This window comes from Agrilus planipennis, unplaced genomic scaffold (genome assembly GCF_000699045.2).
Source record: "Agrilus planipennis isolate EAB-ADULT unplaced genomic scaffold, Apla_2.0 scaffold176, whole genome shotgun sequence".
NCBI lineage: Eukaryota > Metazoa > Arthropoda > Insecta > Coleoptera > Buprestidae > Agrilus > Agrilus planipennis.
In genome coordinates, this window is record NW_020442401.1 from 511,959 (window position 1) to 536,221 (window position 24,263).

The following is a 24,263-nucleotide window of genomic DNA, read 5'->3' on the forward strand; positions in this document are numbered from 1 at the left end:
ATACAGACCACGTCGAATTATTTTTTTCTTTTCAACCAGTATTGGTACTTAAAATTCAATATAGAAGAAAACACTGTTGCTTATTATTACTTTTGGAAATCCAATGTGTAACACAAAATAAAAATAAGAGACGTTAGACATATTCGGATTAAATTTATTGGTTGGTTGTCTGTTTTGTGTATAAAGTTCTGACTCACGTCCAGGCCAAACCCTTAAACTCTTTCCTTTATTATTTATACAAGTAATAATGAAGAATAATTTAACCCCTACGGAAGTAAAAAGGGGTCGCAAAGTTTGTCCGGAGCATTTTTGGTTGCGGTCAGTTTTACTTGTAATGAGGTGTTAATATCCTTTGGTATAATTACTCAAACACCCTAAAGGGGTGAAGAGGGTTACGATCAGCGAAGCGGGCTAGTTAAGGCTAGTCTAACAATAAGTCCTTATGGATGGTATCTATCGAACATTAAATTCATAAACAAGTCTTGAACTTATACCAATAGGAAAACAAACTAACGTCAGCGCTCATGATGCCTGTCACATCCTCTTGGGTCATAAAATCGAATAAAGACCCGCAATAAATTATTGTCAATTTAACGGCTACCATCTGCGATTATATCTGCTACTTATTTTGTATTTACGAGACTGGTCAACAATGGTTTTATAAATGCGCATACGATTCGGCTATAATTCTTAGCTTTTTGTGTCAAAAAATTGCCGGCGCTATTAATAAAACGTGTTTGTCAATATACACGACAATGCGTAGGAAATATCGAAGTCGCCGTTGAATATGACTCGTATTTTATAAGCGTATGTTGTTGGCACGGAGGTAAATCGGTAGACATATGTACTTTCATGTTTATGCTAATATACGATCGGGTTTTGATAGTTAGAAAAAAAGACGGCTCTGAAACAGTTGCACCTGCGAGTTTACGTTCGCGTTTATTGTACGAGTAAAGCTATGAGAAAATTTCGTTTGTGCTATTGGAAGTCGGTCTCTTATCGAAAATGGGAGTGGTAACAGGTGTCGATCGGTTTTACGTGTAATTTTACAAAGTAATGACATTTGCCGAACAAAACAGGCACTTGTACTTAACTAACGCAAGCAACAGACTGTTAACTTCGCGCGACTAGTCAAACATAAACTCGATTTGAATAAACAGTTACGAAATAGCATTGCTCAATCTAATGTCGACCTGTGTTTTGCTCCTTTATAAGCTTTATTTCCACATACAGATCAATGAGAGAACTAGAAGAACATACAACAACGATATAGCCTAATAATCCATCCGTACTACCACATACAGGTGAATCGGGCTTTAGTTTTTATAAAATAACTCACACGATTTATTAAGGTCTGTCAAGACCGTATTTTTATATTAAACTAGCAGCGAAACGCGGCGTTGCTCGAGTTATTATACATCGCGTGCTTAATGGTATCTAGAACTTTCTGGAACATTCCATATCGATTTTAACAGGTGCACACAATTTGGAACATTCTAGATAATTCCAGAAATTATTAGAACCTTCTAGAACATTCTAGATCTGTAAGGTTTCCTATCTTTCAAGTTGGATCAAACTGCACACGGTGTACAAATTTGATTAAAATCGGTGAAGTAGTTTAGGAGTCCATCGCGGACAAACAACGTGACACGTAATTTATATATATTGTAAGATAAGATTATTTGTATACGATTTAGTTTAATACTACAGTGATAAGGAAACCGCAGAAAACCTTGTACCAGGGCAAACAGACCCAAAATTGAATCGATTACCTCCCAAATACGAAGCAACGGTTGTAGACTATGTTGCTAGGTGTTTCCATCAAATATGCTCATCAGGAGTTACTACAACTTCAAACAGGAGTCTTGAGCTATCATTCCAAAAGAAATTTAATACCTACATAATAAATATTGCTCATTTATGTCATACACCCCGTGGCCTAAATTGTGTTCTGATCTTTATTGTGGCGGACGACCGGTTTTATAACCAAAAAACACGACCAGCAAGTCATAGCATTACCGAAACATATTTCACCTGTCGTGTGGCAAAGGGTGACTGACGTGGTTTTTCATACCCCCTCTGAAAGGGTATCAAATGTGAGTGTCCAAATTTTTCATATAAAAATAACCAATTATTTGTTTAAAATTTGAATTTCCAAATTATACGAGACTCAAATTTGTAAATTTTATTATTTATATATATGGATACCTACCCTTAGAAGTGGTATACGTTGTANTAGATGCTAATACTGCTATATCATCTGCAAATCTAAGCATACTAATCTTTTGCCCTTGCACATCTATCCCTACAGTTGTACTGTCTTTAATGATGTTGATTGCGTCTTCGATGTATAGATTAAAAAGTAGCGGTGACAGTGTGCATCCCTGTGTGACTCCCTTCCTAATATTTACTTCTCAACGTTTCTGCTCCAGCTCTATAACTACCTGTTGCTCTTTATACAAACTAAGTATCACTCTTCTATCTCTGTAACTCGTCCCTAAATTTTTTTAAGTATATTTAACATCTTGTCCCATTTAACATTGTCAAAAGCTTTTTCTTTCTAAATCTACAAATCCTATGTACACCCTCTAAGCTGGAAAGGTCTACCGCGTTCCTCCATTTCTTCTGAACCCAAATTGATCTTCCCTTAACAGTTCTTCCGCCCTTTTTCCATTCTAGTTAAGATTTTTGACGCATAGGAAGTTAAGCTAATTGTTCTAAATGTCTCATACCTATTCGCGCCTCTCTATATCAATAATTATGTTTGTTCAAGTGTTTCCTGGTATAAACCAGAATTATCAGGAAAAAAAATTGAACTAGTGTGTAGTTCTTAAGTAGTTTAAAAACTTTTGTCTAAAAACTTTTTCGTTATTACTTTTACTTTTCAAAATATTGGACATAATAGTTGGAGACTTCAACTGTAGATCAAGCGACGAACCTCAGAATAGACAAGCTATGTTTCTACTAATTCAGTGAAACTAACAAACTTTATAGTTTGATATGTTATAGATCATTCTAATTACGATGTTAAATAAAAATTCAACCTACTTGTATGAAGCAAAAATAAAGTAAAACCTAATAAAAAGCTAAACATTTGATAGGTACCTACAATACTTAAAACTAAATGATAAAGAAAAGACTAAATTTGTCCAACAGTACAAGTAAAAGTCCCAAAGACAAGGACAAACATATGGACACAATAATACATTAATTAAAACAGTGAAAAACATAAATAATTAATGATAACATAGAACGATAAAAATCAATGTCGGAAACTTGTCGATGTACCGATTTTGTGAATTTCCGTTTTGTGCGGTCTCTTCGGCGCTATGATGCATTACAACCCGGGATTTCCCGAACTACACGGGCTTTAGCAAACATTGTATATATATGTACGTGTAATTCGAATTATGGAGTACATACTACACAAATGCAATATTTCATTTTCGTCCGAATTACTGGGCAATCCAGATGATAGGAACTCGGATTACAAAAATAATAATACATAAATTCTCTTAAATAGACTTACCAAGAGCTGGAAATATTGAGGGGTTTTTCTGTGAATAATTTAACCCCTACGGAAGTAAAAAGGGGTCGCAAAGTTTGTCCGGAGCATTTTTGGTTGCGGTCAGTTTTACTTGTAATGAGGTGTTAATATCCTTTGGTATAATTACTCAAACACCCTAAAGGGGTGAAGAGGGTTACGATCAGCGAAGCGGGCTAGTTAAGGCTAGTCTAACAATAAGTCCTTATGGATGGTATCTATCGAACATTAAATTCATAAACAAGTCTTGAACTTATACCAATAGGAAAACAAACTAACGTCAGCGCTCATGATGCCTGTCACATCCTCTTGGGTCATAAAATCGAATAAAGACCCGCAATAAATTATTGTCAATTTAACGGCTACCATCTGCGATTATATCTGCTACTTATTTTGTATTTACGAGACTGGTCAACAATGGTTTTATAAATGCGCATACGATTCGGCTATAATTCTTAGCTTTTTGTGTCAAAAAATTGCCGGCGCTATTAATAAAACGTGTTTGTCAATATACACGACAATGCGTAGGAAATATCGAAGTCGCCGTTGAATATGACTCGTATTTTATAAGCGTATGTTGTTGGCACGGAGGTAAATCGGTAGACATATGTACTTTCATGTTTATGCTAATATACGATCGGGTTTTGATAGTTAGAAAAAAAGACGGCTCTGAAACAGTTGCACCTGCGAGTTTACGTTCGCGTTTATTGTACGAGTAAAGCTATGAGAAAATTTCGTTTGTGCTATTGGAAGTCGGTCTCTTATCGAAAATGGGAGTGGTAACAGGTGTCGATCGGTTTTACGTGTAATTTTACAAAGTAATGACATTTGCCGAACAAAACAGGCACTTGTACTTAACTAACGCAAGCAACAGACTGTTAACTTCGCGCGACTAGTCAAACATAAACCCGATTTGAATAAACAGTTACGAAATAGCATTGCTCAATCTAATGTCGACCTGTGTTTTGCTCCTTTATAAGCTTTATTTCCACATACAGATCAATGAGAGAACTAGAAGAACATACAACAACGATATAGCCTAATAATCCATCCGTACTACCACATACAGGTGAATCGGGCTTTAGTTTTTATAAAATAACTCACACGATTTATTAAGGTCTGTCAAGACCGTATTTTTATATTAAACTAGCAGCGAAACGCGGCGTTGCTCGAGTTATTATACATCGCGTGCTTAATGGTATCTAGAACATTCTGGAACATTCCATATCGATTTTAACAGGTGCACACAATTTGGAACATTCTAGATAATTCCAGAAATTATTAGAACCTTCTAGAACATTCTAGATCTGTAAGGTTTCCTATCTTTCAAGTTGGATCAAACTGCACACGGTGTACAAATTTGANGTTTGAATTGGTGTATTGTTCCAAAATCCGAACATCTAAACATCTAAACCCCCAAGGCCTGGTTTTGTCTGCATTTTTGGGAAACGAGATAACTACATACAATAAAATTATCGGTATTATACTATCGACACGAAAAGTTGTCCATGTTTACAAAAATATTGTATATTTTTTCTTCGAATAAACGATTAAATTAACGAATTAAAAAATAATAATAGTAATAAGTTGGAGGGATTTTTAGAGAAAATATGGGATTTTTTGGACCTGTGCGTGGGATTTTTTCCTGTAGTAGATTGGCAACAGTGGTAGAGTAGAATGCGTTTCTTCTTCATCCTTCTTCGTTCGTTCGTTCGTCTTCATACTGGAACTTTCCATCACGCAACAACACACAAACACCAACGTACAAAAAGTGTCTCGTACAAGGGAACGAGAATGAGCAGAAGAAATCGAGATTAAGTCTTAAGAGCGAGAAAGAGAAAAGCCTGGATGAATTATGCATGATGAACATGCCGCATCATCCTCTTCAGTGGCGGATGGTGCACAAGGTATCTAATAAAGTTACAAAGACACGCGTCCGCTTCTATTTCTAAAGGGATATAAAGCAACTTCAGTAAAATTTTGTAAATTTGGATTTACAGTGAAAATATTTTTACAGGTACCGACTCCGTTCATAACGACTCCGCCTATAGTGTTAGTTTGCATACAACGGCGAAAAGTGCAGCGGAACCCTCTTATCGTAACTAATAAACGAAATGATTTCCATCTAAATTCATTCGGGAGGTTCCCGATTTAGATCCGAGGGGTACCGGAAAATTTAACCAGAGCAAAAAAAAGAAAAACCTGATTACCAAATATCCGGCACAATCACTATCACGTACTTGATTAAGTGTTTTCTGGTATAAACCAGCGTTTTCGGAAATAAAACATAAATTAGTGGGTAATTCTTGATAATACAAAAAATTATTTTTCGCTAACATATTTATTTAAAGAACTAAATATTAGGAAGGGAGATAAGGATGCACACTGTCGCCGCTACTTTTTAATCTATACATCGAAGACGCGATCAAAGTCATTAAAGACAGTCCAACTGTAGGGATAGATGTACAAGAGCAACTGAATAATATCCTTAGGTTTGTAGATGATATAGCAGTATTAGCATCTAGCAAGGACAAGTTAGAGATAGCTTCAAATAAAACGAAAGCTGTATTGGCAAAACAGTACTGTTTGAAAATAAATAGAAGTAAAACAAAAATACTGATATGCAAGGGAAGAAAAAGTAGGAAAAGATATTTTTATTTGGAAATTCGAAAAAGATTATTAAAGGTGTATGTTTCGAGCGCGGTGCTGTACGGGTTCGAAACGTGCGGCGGAAAAGAAAAAGTTAGAAGTGTTCGAAATGTGTTGTTACAGGCCAATGATGAGGATACCGTGGATAGAGAAGGTTAAATGAAGAGGTAGAAAGAATAGGAGAACAAAGAACTCTAATATGGTAGTCAACAAAAAATTGGCGACATAGGTTGGTAGGACACCTTCTCAGGCATGAAGGTCTAGTCGGACATATTAGAGGCAGAAACAAGGGCGAATAGGAGTAGAGATAGACCTAGATTAGATTACTGTTCACAAATAGTTAAGGATGTGGGATGTTCTAATTTTCGGGAAATGTCAAGATTAGCTCAAGATAGGAAGGAGTGGAGGTGCGTGTCCAGCCAGTCTTAGGACTGAGGACCTTATAATGATGATGAAAAGATTTACTTTCCAAAATATTCGAAATGATAGTTGGAGACTTCAATGCCGGGTCAAGCGACGAAGTTCAGAATAGATTTAGTGGTATAGGAAAATTAATTTGAAGGACGGCGCCACATCCACGTGCCGCCACTGCATCTTCTTCTGATTACTTCTCTTCTCCTTTTTGTGATGTGACCCGTTTTGTAGAACCGCAAAATTCGCTACTATTTGACGGCGATCGGGACTTGTGATAAAAAACCTCTTTACGACTTCTGTCTAATTTACAATCCGGACTTGTTGCTTGATGGTCGGTTCCGCCTTGGTCGCTTGCCGCGACGTGCCGTGCCAGCAGGTAAACTTTATACCTGTGGGTGCCTAATGAACGCGAGTGTTTGATGACCGCATCAAAATGCATTCTAAAATGTTGTGTTATTAACTCTGTTGGTCACAAACAATATACGATAATTAATAACGATGATCTTTGAATAAACATTGCCGTCTTTTTTCTTTTTGACATGAAGAATGAATAAATAATGAACCTATTTGTATACGTATGGGTAAATAAATAAATGTTAAGTAGTCCCTCTACAGATGGCGTTCGTTACGCTGTTTGTAGTAATTCTTGAGTAGTTTATTCATTACCTGCGTCAGATTAACTTGTGCTCTTAAAGAAAAGAAAAATCGCTTTTATGTAAAAGCATATTTGATATTTCTTCTTAGTTTTAGTACGTAATTCAATCAAAGTCTACCTACATCAGAAATTTTTACATTAGATTAAACAACAAACCGTATTTTTATGAGTAACCCTGAATATAAAAAAAAATCTTTGTCCTAAGTCCTAAGTAATCGTAAATAGCAATGGTAAGTTTTCGTTTCCACTAGGGTTTATACAAAAACCGACATTTTAGAAAACCGGCTTTCGAATAGTAGTTTTTTCAAAAAACCGGTTTTAACCGGTTTCGAATTTTTATATAAAATTTTTTTGCTCGAATATTCTGTAATTCGAACAAAAAATTTTAACAGAAAATTTAGAGTGATTAAAAGCAGTTTTTGACTGAAATTATTTACTGAACACTGAATTTATGAACTGTACATAAAGAAACCAGAAGACAAACTGATATAAAATCTAAATTAATTCATCCAATAGACAAAACACACCAAACCGCTTGCGACCTATATGATTCCAAGAACCAAACCGCTTGCAACAGTGTTTTCATCAATATGGTACATTTGGCTACATTTGTCATTTTCAATTTTTTTTTAAGTGTTATTCATACATTGAAAACCGATATTTTCTACTAAAAAACCGGTTTTCGAATTTCATAATTTTCTCTAAAAAACCGGTTTTTAAAAACCGACAAACCCTAGTTTCCACTATTAGTGTTAGAAATAGTTACACTATAGAAGCAGAAATTACAATTTTAAAAATAAAACTTGAAATAATGGATAGTCCTTGACTAGTACAAAAACATTTACACAAACCCTTTTTCGTTATTAGCGCTACTTTCTAAAATATTTCAAATACAAGTTGGAAACATCAATGCTAGATCAAGCGACAAACCTCACAATAGAGAGTCCACGTTTTTACTAGTTTAATCAAACCAATAAGTTGATATCTAAAAAACAAAATAACCTACATCAGTTCTGAACCCTTTCCCTTCGTTCCTCTAAAGTAGACATGAACATTACCCGGCTTGGATCCCGTACTTAGCGGATCCGAAGCTTTTTTTAGAATCCTGCCGGATACAGGCTAATGACGCCACGTGCCTACCTGGCAGTGCCACCGATCTGGTTCAATTTCTGTCATTTGTAGTTAGTTTATCATGTTTTGATTGATGATACCTTATTGGTATGATTTAGACACCTTGTAGACTTTTAGTGTTTATATACGTTATAGACTCCCTTCAACGATTTCAACTTAACCCTCCCGTTGAAAATTCGCCAATCAAGAATTAAAATTTTATTGGTTTAGTGTTTAAACGACTTTTGAACTTTGACATCCCCAGTGGAATAATGTCCCATTTAAACACTACTTTGGGACGTGAAACTTGCTGAGGTCATCAATAATGAATTTATATTTAATCAAGAGGAGGAAAATACGTCGATATCTATTTGTTGTACTGCACATTAATTCTGATCGCCTACGACTTACAACAATGTAGAAACAATCGACGACTCACCGCGGTTGGGTTTTGTTTTGGGCGCGTTCGACTGTTTGTCCATTCTACTTCGATCAGATGTGGTCTTTATTAGGTCACACGTTTTCGGTGGTTACGCATATTACGGGCACTCCCGGCTGTTCGTTCGTTCGTTGGCCGCTGTTAACGTTGCGTTTCAAAGTCGACTATCGTCCCATCGATCTGATATTATTTCATGGATCGATTGGTTTACGACTTTACGCCTTTTTATTACGGGTACATTATTATTATACGGGAAACGCGGATTCGAAACGGCTTTTCCCCGTCTCCGTCGACACTGCGATTTCTCCTGATCCCCGCCGGGATAACCGCGAATATCATTATCTCCGTTATATCTGAATGCAACTAATTCATTACACATGGACTTGTCTCAACGATTTCGTTGTAACATTTGTTATGTCATCGTGATATTTTGTGATTAACTGGTAGGTAAAATGCACCATGGCAACAATAAACTGCATATAATGAGAACGCACAATGGATAATACATAGAAATGAAAGAAATAGAAGGTTATTGCATTCGAAAATATTATCATTGGACTGCTCTTACCTATAAATATTACTTGTATGGCTTTTAACAACAGTAAAATTTAATTTACAGTAATTTTACTCTCAATCTCAATACTTATTAGTGCTACTTCCTTGTTCTTCATAAAAAGTTTCATTTCATCAATAACCATCGGTCGTTGATGTAATATGAGACATCTCCCCTTTACGGTCAACCATGCATGCCGTTTTTTATTTAGAAGCTTTAGAATGAATGACATAGCAAGTGTAACTATTAATGTCTTGTTGACTAAGGAGAAACTTGTATTGCTATTTTATCTCAATTCATTCCAAATCCAGTCTCACAGCATTTTTAGATATCCCCATTTCAAAACTCAAAACATCCAATTTTTGGATTTTTTTTTGATGGGACGGGACTAGTTTTAAATAAAATGGAAGCGGTATTGATAAAACAGCATATGAAAATAAATAAAAGTAAAATAGAAATACTGGTATGCAAGGGAAGTAAGAGTAGCGAAAGACCGAATATAAAGATACGAGATGAAAGATTAGAAGTGGCCGATTTTAGGTATCTAGTAAGTTAGATAAGTCAGGAAGGAAGGAATAAGAAGGATATAAAGTAGAGGATTGCGCAGGGTAGAGTCGCCTTCAATAAAAAGAAGTCACTTCTATGCTCGCGAACGGTTAATTTAGAAATTCGAAAAAGATTGTTAAAGGTGTATGTTTGGAGCGCGGTGTTCTACAGATTCCAAACATGGATGATGACGATGATACCGTGGATAGAGAAAGTTAGAAAAGAGGTATTAAAAAGAATAGGATAACAGAGGACTCTATAGAAGTCAGTAATAGGCGAGATAGGTTGGTAGGAAATATTCTTAGTTATGAAGGGCTAATCAGAGGCATATTAGAAAAAGAAAAAGGATTTAAGAGAGAGATAGATGTAGATTAGATTACTGTTTGCTAATTCTTTTACGGAAATGCGAAAATTAACTCAGGATAGGAAAGAGTGGAAGTACGTATCCGACCAGTTTTAGAACTGACGACCTTATTTTGATAGGACTAATACGCAAAATAAAAAATCAAAACAACTAAGAGAGACTAGCCACTTCCGAGGTATCTTTTATTGTTGAACTACAGTCCTGCCTCATTAATTACTCCAACACATCAAACTTATCAAATATCAACTGCAAATGTTAATAATATTTCAATGCGTAATGCTAGACCCAGATTTGAGTTGACCGTTGAAAAAAACACATCGACAATGATTACTCTTTTTGTGTTTTTTTGATTTCAACTCGCTCTTTTTTGAATTCCCTTTGTTTTTAGAGCACACCAGTATGTACGGCTAAATAACGAATTAGAAGGAAAAGTAATCATTTTCGATATATACTTCGACAGCCCACTCAAATGTGGCCTCAGAACAGCTTTAGCAAGTGAAAATTACGAATCCTAACGTCAAAATCAATTAAACCATTATAACATCATTCGAATATTTAGTCGCAAGTTATGACATATCAATATATCAATATGCTGGATCAATTCTAAAGTGAGTTACTAACTCGGCGAAAAAGAAGCCGAAAATGACCACTCTCTTACTTATTTTCTTTTATTTCACACAGTAATACCCACAAAAAGGTCAAATATTGATTTTCACTGGTTTTGAGATTAGGATATTTCAAAATTCCAACATTCGGTATAAACGTCGCAAACTACGTCGAAATGTCGGAAACTATACTTTTGGTTCTTAGTTTCCTTATCACCACTGAGCTGTGTATTCTAGTGTGCAACTGTATGTTTATCACATTGATTGAAATGTTCTAAAACTATGCCTTAAAATAAGTAATACTTAGATTAATAATAAATTAAAGGTGCGCAAATCAAAACTATGCCAATTTTTTGCCTTAAAGTAGCACTACATCATAAACGCTTTATTGTTGTTTTCTGCAGCTTCGTTTATGTTAACTCGTTTCATTTCGATCGATATTATTATTGCATTGGTCGTGATCAATACATAAAACGGTTTGTTTCTCTGTCATACAACGACTTATTACCGTTGCTCAATACACTGCTCTTTCATATTATGAAAGTTGCCAAGATATTTCCCTGCATAACTAGAAACGTTATACAAGTTGTTTTACTATATGTAGATGTAGTGCAACACACGGATTTTTGCAATCGAATTATACATTTCTAAATATTTCCAATTTATTTAACCAGTAAAAGTCAGCATGTGTCCTACAACTTGATATTACGTGAAGTATTTTAATGTAATAATTAATGTATTTATCAATTCCATTCAGTTATAACGTTCTATTTCTCACGGGGTACTACGAATATGGAACTTTAACCGGTTGGTTCTAAGCAAAATGTTTCATAGGGACTAAAAAAAAAATAGGTCGCAATTAGACATTCGGTCCTGTTCTAACGCGAATCGAAGAATCGATGGCTGTAGCTAGGTGGAATTACAGAGGCGGATATATTTTCCTCACCGCTTTCATGTATGCGGCCGCCGAACGATACAAGGAATACCTAAGAAGATATGACACGTACGAGTTCAAATTCGTTAAAGTCTGCGCATGACGTCACCTTGTATGACGCGCTTTCTAATTTATATTAGTACCTAGGGGAGAAACTATACATTATTATACAATACATTGTAACATATTAGACAATATGTTACAGCTTTTATTGTTTTTTATCTCTGTAAATGATAATTACAATAACAAATAAAATGTGATAATTACAGAAAATAAAACTGCAATGCCTTCAATTATTACTTTAAACAGTCAGGAATAAGGAAAAAACTTCTTTTAACCTACTGTTTTATTCTTCTTCTTATTCTTGAGTATTCCTTGTACCATGGACCACATCCATAACAAAGAGCAACACTCGGTTTTTGTTGACTTTATATTTTTCACCCCGTAAAATTTTAATCGTCGGCCTAATTAGGGATTTTATACATACTAATTATATACGTTCTGCAATAGTATTGTGCGTAGTTGTTAGATAATTAAGAAAAATTGTACTAATTGTGACCGGTTTGGACAAACAAAATAAGGATTCTTCGAATTAATTTTACGGTTTTTCTATTTGCTATACACGATTGCTGTTAATAATTTTTACAATACCTAGACGAAATGTACCTACCTAGATACATGTGCATTGCAAATAATGGCAGATTTATACAGTTACTCGTTAATGATAATCGCGTTATTAATTACATAATCCGCGCCGAGATGAAAAGACGACAAGAAAAAAAAAAGATAAACGTCATTGCTAATGCATCAGATTTTTTCGTGGACGACTGCGGAATTTCAAGCAGGCGATATAAGTAACGTAATTGTTGGAGCCAATTATATTTGAGAATCTCAACTGAGAGAAATAACAGGCAAACCTGAAAATTATGGACAGGTTCTCTGTTGCGGACCTGTTTTTATAAAATTATTACCGCCGCTAATTGTAAAAAATGCAGACCATTTCGACGAATATTATTTTCCCACAGGTTTCACATAAATTTGACGATTCTGAAGATTTTTTTTTAATCTTTGTGGTCTACAGTTATTCATACAACAATTTGAAAAACTGACAAAATTGTAAAATATGTCCGATCACTACTGAAAAGATTAAGGAAGAAAATGGTAGATAAAAACTAATTAAAATGAGCCATCATGTACCGCCCAATGATACAGAAAAACATGAAGGTATGCCCAACTGCTCCGGTAATGATGACCAGGATTAGCTAACCCAACCTAAAAGCAACGAAAGTACATCCTGATAGGTGTGATGAGTCCAACACGATCATAGACGCGGAGTATTTCGAAAATGGTAGAAATGCAGGGAATTCTCCACACCATATCACTCACGCGAATTCTCTGTTTATCGTGAAATAACTCGGATATTCAAACAGGGATTATTTTCTATTATTTAAAACGATTTCGTCAGTATCGACCTGTCATTTTTACTGGCCGTCATTCCCTCGGTGCGGTACCACACTTCCTCTGTGATGCTACCTGCGTTTTCTCATTGCACCGTTTATATGTGCGCAATTTCTGCGAACGAATATATTGTCATTTGCTTGATATTTTCAAAATAAACTTATTTTTGTACTTTTTGGTAATGCCAGTAACTTTACCAATCGAACGGTAAGTACTGAGTACAGGCTACTACTAATCGTCATTACGTGCAATTGGCTTGTTTGCGTACCAGCGACTGCGAAGGTCACGAGTAGGTACCTGTGTTTTTATGTGCATGGCTTTTACACCTCCTGTGTGGGAATCTGAGGTTTCATTTTCTTTTAGAGGTACGAAACTCATTAAAACAATGAATAAATGAAAGCAATGACTGTGTAATATAGAAAACAGAGGCAATTTTTTAACATACCTCCCAAGTTAAGCGATTGTTCGTGATTATTATGAAATACAATTGCAATTATTTTTTTACAATGAAATACCTAAACGTTTACGCAAATACGTTTCCAACAAGAATAGAAGGCGTAGCCTGTGAAACATTTCATTGCCTACTATGCAAGATAAACTTGGCATTGTCACAGACTCTATTATCATATTACTACCGAGAACAATGATTTTTCAATCGGAATGATTTAAATGTATAAATGAAAAGAGAAAAAAATAAAATATCATATAAATAGTGCCGCCACAGTAATTAAATTATTTTGTTGCCGCCTTATAACAATTTCCATGATACTTAATCACTTAGTTAATTACATTTACTATTTATCACTCACTATTATTACCGGGAAGAAAATAATTTTACATCGACATGCATATTCAATAATTTATAAAAAAATATGATTAATTAGCGTAATGGATTTACCAGGTATATTATATTTTAAAATATTAGCTTAACTATTCTGGTTTCTTTACTCGCGCCCCCCCCCTTCCTTATTATTTGCAGTGTAGTGGATAATTACATATAAAAAAGCTTTTTATTAAGTTTGTGAAACGAATAGTTCAAAACGTTTTAAACATGTTTTAAACAATTTTTGTTATAGTGGCTTATTAGCGATGTTTTTTTTGTTTTAAACACAGTTTAAAACACTTGAATTTAGAACATGTTATTTATTAGATTGTGTTTTATACACTGTTTAGTTTTCTGTGTCATTTTTTTTCTTTTTTGGATTCAAAACCAGTTGAATTTAAAAAAATAACTTTCTCATTTACTACACCATTTAACCTGCTAAATACCATACCCACTGGTCAAACTTAAACACGTATTAATTGCTACAATTGTACGTACCTTGCGATCAAAAACATTGGAAATTTCCACGCACGAATAAAACGCAAACCCGTTTCTTTTATACCTCGTAGTTAGTAAACTTTCTCTTTGAAATCATGAAACTAATCAAATGATCAAAAGCCATCTCCGAGTTCGGATCATAATTCAACTGAAATAAGGTCGATGTTGATATTATTAATTAATCAACCAATGAAGAAACTGTGATAGAACTAACTGCCCAGCGAAACAATCACAAAATAGACAAAAAGAAACGACAAAAAAAAATCGACTCGGACTATTTGAAATGAAGGTGTAAATTCACTAGTAATTAGTTCAAGAGAGAAAGTATCTAGTTATAGCACAATAAAATGAAATGATTGGTAAAAAATCTTGGTCATGATGCTTTTTATGAGACCGAAACTAAAAGACCTGCAACAAAACTACGAAACAAAAAAAACGTTAAATGTAAATGGAACTATTGGTTTGTTTATCTTTGAATATTTTTGAAACTGATTATTAAACACAAAAAAAAAATTAGGTATAACTAGTTCAAAATCTCATGAGCCTTGCTAGGTGCGAGTGGGCGTACCACCCTACTGTGTTTATTGTACAATACATTACGAAAACATTGACACAGTAGTTATACCATACACCTTGGAGTACAACCAGAGAACTATAAACGGTCACGGTTGTTTCTAAGCGGTAAAAATGTAGAAATCAATGACGAATGGAGTTTTGTCACTGGCAGCCCATGAAATTCTGAGCTACCTCTATATATATATATTTAAAGGAGTATTTGAAAGAAATTAATCGTTCGGATTTAAAAAATGATACTTAATACCAATTTAAATAAATACTAATAAATGCCTTACATATTCAACCGTAAAATACAAATACATGTTGTATTTTGTGAGTAACAAAAACAAAAACGAACGTTTAAATCAATTAATGGGGACACTTCTAGTAGGCTTTGCAACGACCACAAGAATTGAGTTCGCCTGATCGAGCAATAAGGAAGGTGGACATCAAAGTAGGCGCCATAACTGTTAATTAATTAATGCTATTTACATAACATTACACTCACGTCGTGGTCGTAATTGCCCGTGTTTTATAAAGCGCACTGCTTCTATAAAGGTAGCCAGCCAATCGGGAATCGATTTTGGTCCCCTGGCTCTGGTTCTTCCACAATGGCTAAAACAGGACGATCAAGAAGGCGACGAACGAGCAGTTTTTAATCGGAATTTTTGATCAGTCAAAATTCAACGGCGTGGAAAAGAAGTAATTTGCACACCACGTGTATTTCCACGAGTGATTTTAAATACATAACATATGTAGGTATGTTGAAGTGCAATTAATCCTGACTGAAGCTAGTTAACATATAGACAAATAAAACAACATGGGTATTTCCTGCCAAAGCGACTGAGAGAGTACCAAATTTATTGAGGATGTACAGGAATGACGTAACAACAGCAATAAAATATCGACAGTTAAGACCCTAGTATAATTAATATACTGTTCAAATTACTATAAATATATCTAATCTATGTTTACTTCTCCTTCCCTTAGTTCCTGTTTCTGCCTCTAATATGTCTCTAACTAGCCCTTCATGCTTAAGAGATGTTCTACCAACCTATCTTGCATATTTCTTATTTATTATTTCTTAGATTACTCTGCACAAGTAGTTAAGCTATGGGATGTTCTCACGATAGGAAATAGTAGAGATGCGTGTTCGACCAGATTTAGGACTGTAAGTTTATGATGATGATAATTACGTAGGGTTTCCGTTAAGCAATGTTCACACTATCGAGAATCTACCGTAACATGTGTTTTTTTCAGATTTACTATTGTGCCTGAACGTTCAAATGTGTTAAAGTAAATAGAACAATTTAAAATTTAATTAAAGTTAAATGACAATACAGATTAACACCAATGTAAGTAAAATATCCAGGCTAGTGAATCTAATCAAAATAAAACTTGCAAAAATTGTAAATTTGAAACAACAGCGTGTACGTGCTAAGAGAATACCTACTAACGATAAGACAAGGCAACCATGCAACACTGTCACAGATCGGAAATTACAAAACGCAAAACGCAATTAATTAAATTATTAAGTACCTAAATCTACTGAATTTTTACAACCCAAATAGGTATACAAATTTAATTAATCAGATACATACTAATACTTACTTCAATCACCAATTTAAATAAATACTAATAAATGCCTTACATATTCAACCGTAAAATACAAATACATGTTGTATTTTGTGAGTAACAAAAACAAAAACGAACGTTTAAATCAATTAATGGGGACACTTCTAGTAGGCTTTGCAACGACCACAAGAATTGAGTTCGCCTGATCGAGCAATAAGGAAGGTGGACATCAAAGTAGGCGCCATAACTGTTAATTANGCCTCTTGCGCCTCTACATTTCGTATATCCTCGGGATACATAAAACGCTTATAAAAACAAACACGAAAGGCCTTCTATAGACCATTAGAATTCTTTTCGTACTTGATTTTTTTATCGACAAACCTACATACTTTTAAATATAGATGGCGTGCAATGTGCGTTTTTAATGTTAATTACTTTTATAACTTTTTATAAAAAATTACATTTTCAATTTTCATTAGATACCACTTAACAAAAAGAAGAACATTGTCTACTCTGAAAATTTCTAAGATTTGTTCATGTTATTTAGACAGACATAGTGACCAATTTACTTTTTCCGATTCGTTTCAATACGCGACCGGTTTCGAAGAGTGCATATGTACCAACGCCTGTCAGTTTTCGAAATTTGACATAGACATATTGAAAGTTCCTCATACACACATGTTCTAAATCAAAGACGTATCGACGGCGAAAATTTTATTTACTTCCTGTTGGTTAATTTAATTGATCACTCCAACTGATTGAACGACAGAAAAAAATTAGTGTATGAAGTGTAAGAAAAGTGTAAGCAAAATCTTCACATTCCACTTAACACAACGCGCTTCGGCAGCTTCCATTGGGATGATTGGGTTTTGGTTTCCACGTCATAACCATAAACGTATGATTCGTCTCCAGTTTTCACCTTCTGGAGCAAATTTGGATCCAACAGCTCCCTAACGATGTTAATGCGATGCTGTTTTTGGTCAAAATGAGGCAATTTCGGTATGAATTTCGCGGCGACCCCTCTCATGCCCAAATCATTGGTAAAAATCGAACGGCAGGAGCCAATCGATATGTTTTTTCACACAAAATTTAATACAGTTCTTTGATACATTTTTTGGAATACACAAGATGAGCCAAAAGACGTGCAAGCAAAGCAGCTGTCAAAAATTAACTAAATATTCAACATGGCCGAATTTATCGGTATATCTGAAAGACATGAGTACCAACATAACGCCACAAAAAAAAATCGAAAATCGAATATACATAACCCGCAGAAATTTAAAATTCGCGATGCTTTTTGAACAGACCTCGCAGTCCTCTGTCAAAGCCTGAAGCACCCCGTTATCCTTACGTGCCCAGGTCCTCCAACAGGTTAAAGACGGTCCTGGGTATAGTGTTAAGTTCTTTAAAACTTCATTCGTTTTTCTTGCCTGCTAAATGCTAATCAAAATTGAGATTATCCATTTGTTACATTCATTGGAATTTTTCATTTTGATGCTTCCCAAAGTTCCTAACTGACCATTCACATTAAGTAAATGGAAACTCCTAAAGGTATTAAACTGAGATAATTGCAAAGAATACAAATTTAGAAATATGCCAGCGTGTAGATCTCGTATGTTGTGGGACTTTATTCGAGTCGATAATTAATAATCTGGAGGCAACGTCCTGCTGGGCATCAGAGCAAGTTTTCTAATCCTGCCGTAAGTATTAGTGCTGGGGTAAGACAAATCTACAGAAGAATTTGTCGACCGAGAGTCTAATAATAAATCATCTCGCGGCACGCAATATATGGATCAGTCCTTATCTGGCGTTGGCATCAAGTTGGCCGTGATACCGGGCCGTTCAGGGCCTGCCGCGATTGGGACGGGCACACGTGAACAACCTCTACGGGCCGGGTATCATTATTCACGGTACCGCGGAGAAAAGACGTTGTGTCCCAATACGTAAAATAATAATTCTTGTTATTATTATTTCTGTCTCTCTTTTCTTTTTTTTTGTGTTTGTCGTTCTAAGAGATAACGAATCAGGTCCAAGTTGCTTTTGTTTTTTAAGTCCCAAATATAATTCAGGTACTACCAACATACAAGCACAAGATGAGAAGTGAGACGATCTGTCCATATACGTCCAGTACCATGACAGATGGATATCGGAACAAAAAAAAAAAACAATGGATTGCTAGGTACGTCGAATGTAGCGCTGCTAACAACATTTTACGTTTAAGAAATAATAACACCTAAATATTGGCAACAGCGATTTTCTCCCTTCTGTTTAAATATGAATCAACCAATTAGGAACGTGTCCAACTCCCGTCATCTCTACTCCATCTATTCAATAATAAAATAGGAGACTTACCCCAATTACCACTAACAGAATTTTATTTATTTATTAATTTACCACAGTCTCCCTGTTTCTGGTTCCATCTATTCGTTTTGATATTATTATTTTTAAACGATTTTGCAAAACCGCCAAATATATTAACACAGTGGCGGCGGCATTTTATCACTTTTCTTCCTACATCAGCTAGAGTTACCAGAAGTGATCACTATATTCATGCAATTGTAACCACAGTAGTAGTTACGCTAATGTACGAACAAAAGAGTTTTATCACTTAATAATTTCCAATAAATTAAACATTAATAAGGATTTTTGAATCACTCCGTTTGCTTGTGGCTGGTGCAGTAAAATCTTCCTTCTTTCCAAGCCGTACGAGACCAATGGAGAGCTCCTTAAAAAATAAACTATCCGGATGTTTCCAGAAGGTGCCCGAAAGTAAACAAAAGAGTACTTAAAGGAAGAGACGATCGCCGAGAGGGGAAGAAATAAATTGACCGTTGCAGAAGTGAATCCAGAAATAAATTGACAGTGATAGCAGTGAAATAAATAGCGCAGTGAATAATGATATATCAACAGTAGTGTAAATAAATAGAATAATTCATAATCTAAGTTTAGTAATAATTTAATAGGGTTTTTAAGTTCTTTAATAATTAGTGTAAATAGTTTTTGTCGTTATCAGTCTTAGAAGTTAATTATGTTAAACCCACGAACAGTACAGTATGTTGAAAGAGGAAGGTAAATGCGACAGTTTTATTGTGGACCATGCCAATTTTAAACGTCCCAACTATAGTTACCATTTTTCACGCTCCCTACAGNTCAATTGTCGCAAAGGGTTGAACTTTTTTCAGTTCAGTTTTCAGAGAAACTTGCTAACTGGCTCATAATCATTGTGCGACGATAGTTTTTCTTTTCTGCCAGACATATCGCATCTCGTATGCTTTCTTCAAATGCTTCTAGATTACTATCAAGAACATCAGATTTTTCCCATTATATATGTTAGATAGTCATCTGTTCACAAACCTGAAACTTCCATTAGGCTCTCCGAAGAATTCTCGCATCATGCTTATAAAAGATATTCTAAGAATTTAAAATTATGAAGAGTAATAAATTACAGCGGCTTTCCAAGTTCCTGTTTTTTATGTTGTAGATGATGTATTAGTCTGTTAAGTACCCGAATAGAATCTACTATGACGATTTGTTTTAATCAGAAAAGCAATTTTTCATAATCAATTTTCGCAATATATCTAGTAAGTAATGCATGTTCTTAAGAACTTAAGCCTCATACGATAGAAAGTTTTCCATAATAACTTGCTCATAAAATATACCCTATAAAAACGAAATTCATATTTGCAGTCCAACCCTTTCAATCTTTTTGATTAGATTACGGTTTTAGGTAGATTAGGTAAACACCAGTTTTAGATTTGTTCGTTTTAATAAATTTACGTATACGCATCGATCATGGTGGATATCAATAGCAACAATGAAGAACCAAGTTAAATGAAATAGTCAAATTTTGAAAAGTCATATAATATGTAAAACCATCAAATTACTTGACTTAATGAATCATTATTTATCGCAAGGGTAGATTAGCTTACATAAAGCTAGAACCTTTTGAATCCCTTTCATCGACATGCTATTTCAAATAAAGAGCATTAAGTTTTTGGTTTGCTATTTACCGAAATTACCAAATGTGGAATGTGATTGCTAATTTACTGGTTCTCATCAGCACACCATGGGTATCTTCGATATACGATCAACCAAACCGAAGTTTCATCGTTAAAAGCGACATTGCTTTCAACTTAGTTTACCTTGTAATAAGTATTCACCTGTTAATTCAACCTACATGCCAAAAAATATCGACATAAGTATAAGTATGTAAATATTTTGTATCATGCAAATAACCATCAGCGAAAGTAGGATAGGGACCTACCTATATTATAATTTAATAATAACCGAACAATGCGTTTAGTAAGTTAAACTCATGTCGAATTATTGACACTATCATAAACAACTGTTTCTGTTCTAGCATACATTACAAACGTGACGTGACGCATCGTCTCAAACAAACGATTGTAAAATCTAACACGTTTATAAATAATAAGAAGCTTCCCATTTGTCTTCCTTAATATCCTCGATACGTTATTAAAACACTTTCAAAGAAGATCTATTCTTTTGTAGTAGTGTAGTTTTAAACAACAAGAATTAATTAACTAAAATATTATATGCAACACTTTAAGAAACTCAATGGTGTTTAACATTTTAAGTATGAATGTAAAAATTCATTTGATTTCTATNAAAACAATTATACGGGGGCATGAACGAAATAAGTGGGAAGAAAAAATTATTTTGACAGGGTTCATTTTTGACTTTTAAAAATTTCTTGTTTGTGATGTCAATTTTGAAAACGCCAAGGAACATTAACAACTGTACAAGTTAATAAAATTGTAAAAGTAGGATACATACTTAAAGTTATTTTGATTTTTAAGTAGATATACTCATTATAATTTACCAATAGGCTTTTTTAAGTCAATTTGTAAATCTTATTTTAAGAATGTATCTACTGTCAAAATCAAAGCCAGGATGGAGGCCAAAAATAAAACGTTTTGCTTTTTGGTGAAAGTTTTTTAAAGGTAGCCTTTAAATGCAATAGTTACTTTTCTGAGGATGGGGTCGGCTGTGAAAATGGAATACAAAAAGCCATAATGAAAAAGTAACCATGCTAAAAATCAAACTAATTCCTTTGGCAGAAAAACACATTTAATTCATGCTTTATGTATTTGTTGTTATCCTTTTTATTTATTTTTTACTAGGTTTTACCTACAGTACAGTACAACTGTAGGGATAGATATACAGAAGCAAAAGATTAGTATACTTAGATTTGCAGATGATACAGCTGTATTAGCATCTAGCATGGACGAGTCAGAGATAGCTTTAAATAAAATTGATGCGGCACTGACAAAACAATATTGTATGAAAATAAATAAAAGTAAAACAAAAATACTGGTATGCAAGGGAAGAAAAAGTAGAGAAAGAGCCAATATAAAGATTGAAGACGAAAAATTAGAAGTGGTCGATTTTAGGTAAGATAAGTGAGGACAAAAGGAGTAGTAGGGATATAACGCAGAAAATAGTGCAGGATTGAGTCGCCTTCAATGGAAAGAAGTCACTTCTATACTCGCGAACGGTTAATTTAGAAATTCGAAAAAGATTGCTAAAGGTGTGTTTGGTGCGCGGCGCTGTACGGGTGCGAAATATGGACGATGGGTGCATGAGGTTGAGAAGAAATGGTTAGGAGCGTTGGAAATGTGGCGTTACCGTGGATGGAGAAGGTTAGAAATGAAGAGGCATTAGAAATAATAGGAGAACAGAGGACTTTATGGACGTCAATAAGAAATAGGCGAGATAGGTTAGTAGGACACCTTTTCAGTCATGAAGGTGTAGTCAGAGACATATTGGAGGCAGAAACGAGAGTTAGGAGTGGTACAGTCTATTTCAATTTGTTAGAATTGTGACCTTGAAGAAATCTGCGCGAAGATAGAAAGATTACACACTAGGTATGAGCAAGACAGAAATAGTTGGAATGAGCTTGACTTCGGCGAGCTTAGGAGATCGGCTAGAATTGTACAGTGCTAGACTAAAATGTTTAGCAATTTCTTAAAACAAAAATGTATATAAATTAACAATAGAAAACAAAGCAAAAGTTTTATAGGTGTGTAGAACGTTAAGTTAATTCACTTGTTATTATTTTTGGCTAAATATGCTTTTAAATAAAGCATATTCTTAAATTTTAACGAGGCAGTTTTAATATTTTTGCAAATGGTACTGTACACTTCTATCTAGTCTAGTCTAGTTGCTCGATTATCGGTGGAGAAATGAGCTCCGCAGACAAATATGATTGAATCGGAATAATGCTACGGAGCATCCTAATAAAGGGAAGGAGCATATCTCTAACTTCTTGAAACGAACAGTATAGCATCTACTTATTTATCGCTTTCAGTAAAACTTCTACTTAAATTTCCTTCTGTAATTCTCCNGAGTGGAGGTACGTGTCCAACCAGTTTTAGCTGTGACGACCTTATGACGATGATGAAACTACCGATCACAAATTTCATCCGTTCTTAGTATTAGTTGTTTTGTTAGTTCTTCAGTATTCCCACGAAATACTTTGAAGAATATGATTAATCGAATCATTAAGCGAAATTGGCAACTTACCTACCAACTGGGACATATTTGTACCACCCAGCAAATAAAATAAAACCATTGAACTAATACTACTTTGGAAAAGTTGACAATCATATCTTTATAGTAGAGACTCCACGATCCTCGCTCTAATTCTCACTTATAAATTGTACCATATCTTTCACATTAATGCATTCATGCATCAGTCTGCATTTTTACATCTCATAAACATACAGGAATTCGCGCATTAAACGTACCGAACTTTTATCCGTTCGCTTTTATAGAACGGGTTCTTTTTCTTCACAACGTCGATTTATTCACATCGTCTGGACAAAACAAACCGGCAATCGCAGTAGGCAGCGTGTTCGTATAATATTCTCAGTAGCATAAACGGTAAAATATTAATCATAAATGCCAAAGTTTCTACTTTTTAAATCGTATTTACGACCTACCGAATGGAAACGCATCAAACGTCCTACACATTTTGGCTCTTCCTTTCATATCTCTGCATACATAACATTCGCAGTTAAGAATTTCGTTCAGTTGATCGAAATCAACCGTAATCAGCGGCGATACGTCATAAATAAACTGAGACATTTTATGACACAACCTTTTACACTGTCTGAGAGTATCGACTCGTGTTTATTGTGTAACATAATATCACACAGACTACGGATTCAGCCCGTCACTAATTTCGTTCAATTATATTATTTATTGACAAGTTTTAATGAAACATTGTCCTATACCTACATAACATATTTAATACCTACCGAATAATATACAATTTTGACGAAAGTACAGTTGGATCTGCAAAAAGAACTTCTTTTTGAAGAATATGCTTACCATCATACGGTTGCGGTAGGAAATGACAACACTAACGAGGTGTTACAAAAACATATATAACACATTTCTCAAACGACAAATATTAATAATAGTTTTTTTTTACTTTTTAATCTATACATTGAAGACGCGATCAACATCATTATTAAAGACAGTACAATTGTAGGGATTTGGTACTAAATATGAGA

The 24,263-nt window shown here is 34.6% G+C and overlaps 1 protein-coding gene across 3 annotated transcripts in view; it reads left to right on the forward strand.

Moving 5' to 3' along the window:
• The window catches only part of LOC108737253 (protein bowel), a 66,403-nt gene that overhangs the window by 19,146 nt on the left and 22,994 nt on the right, over positions 1-24,263 (forward strand). The window lies entirely within an intron of this gene.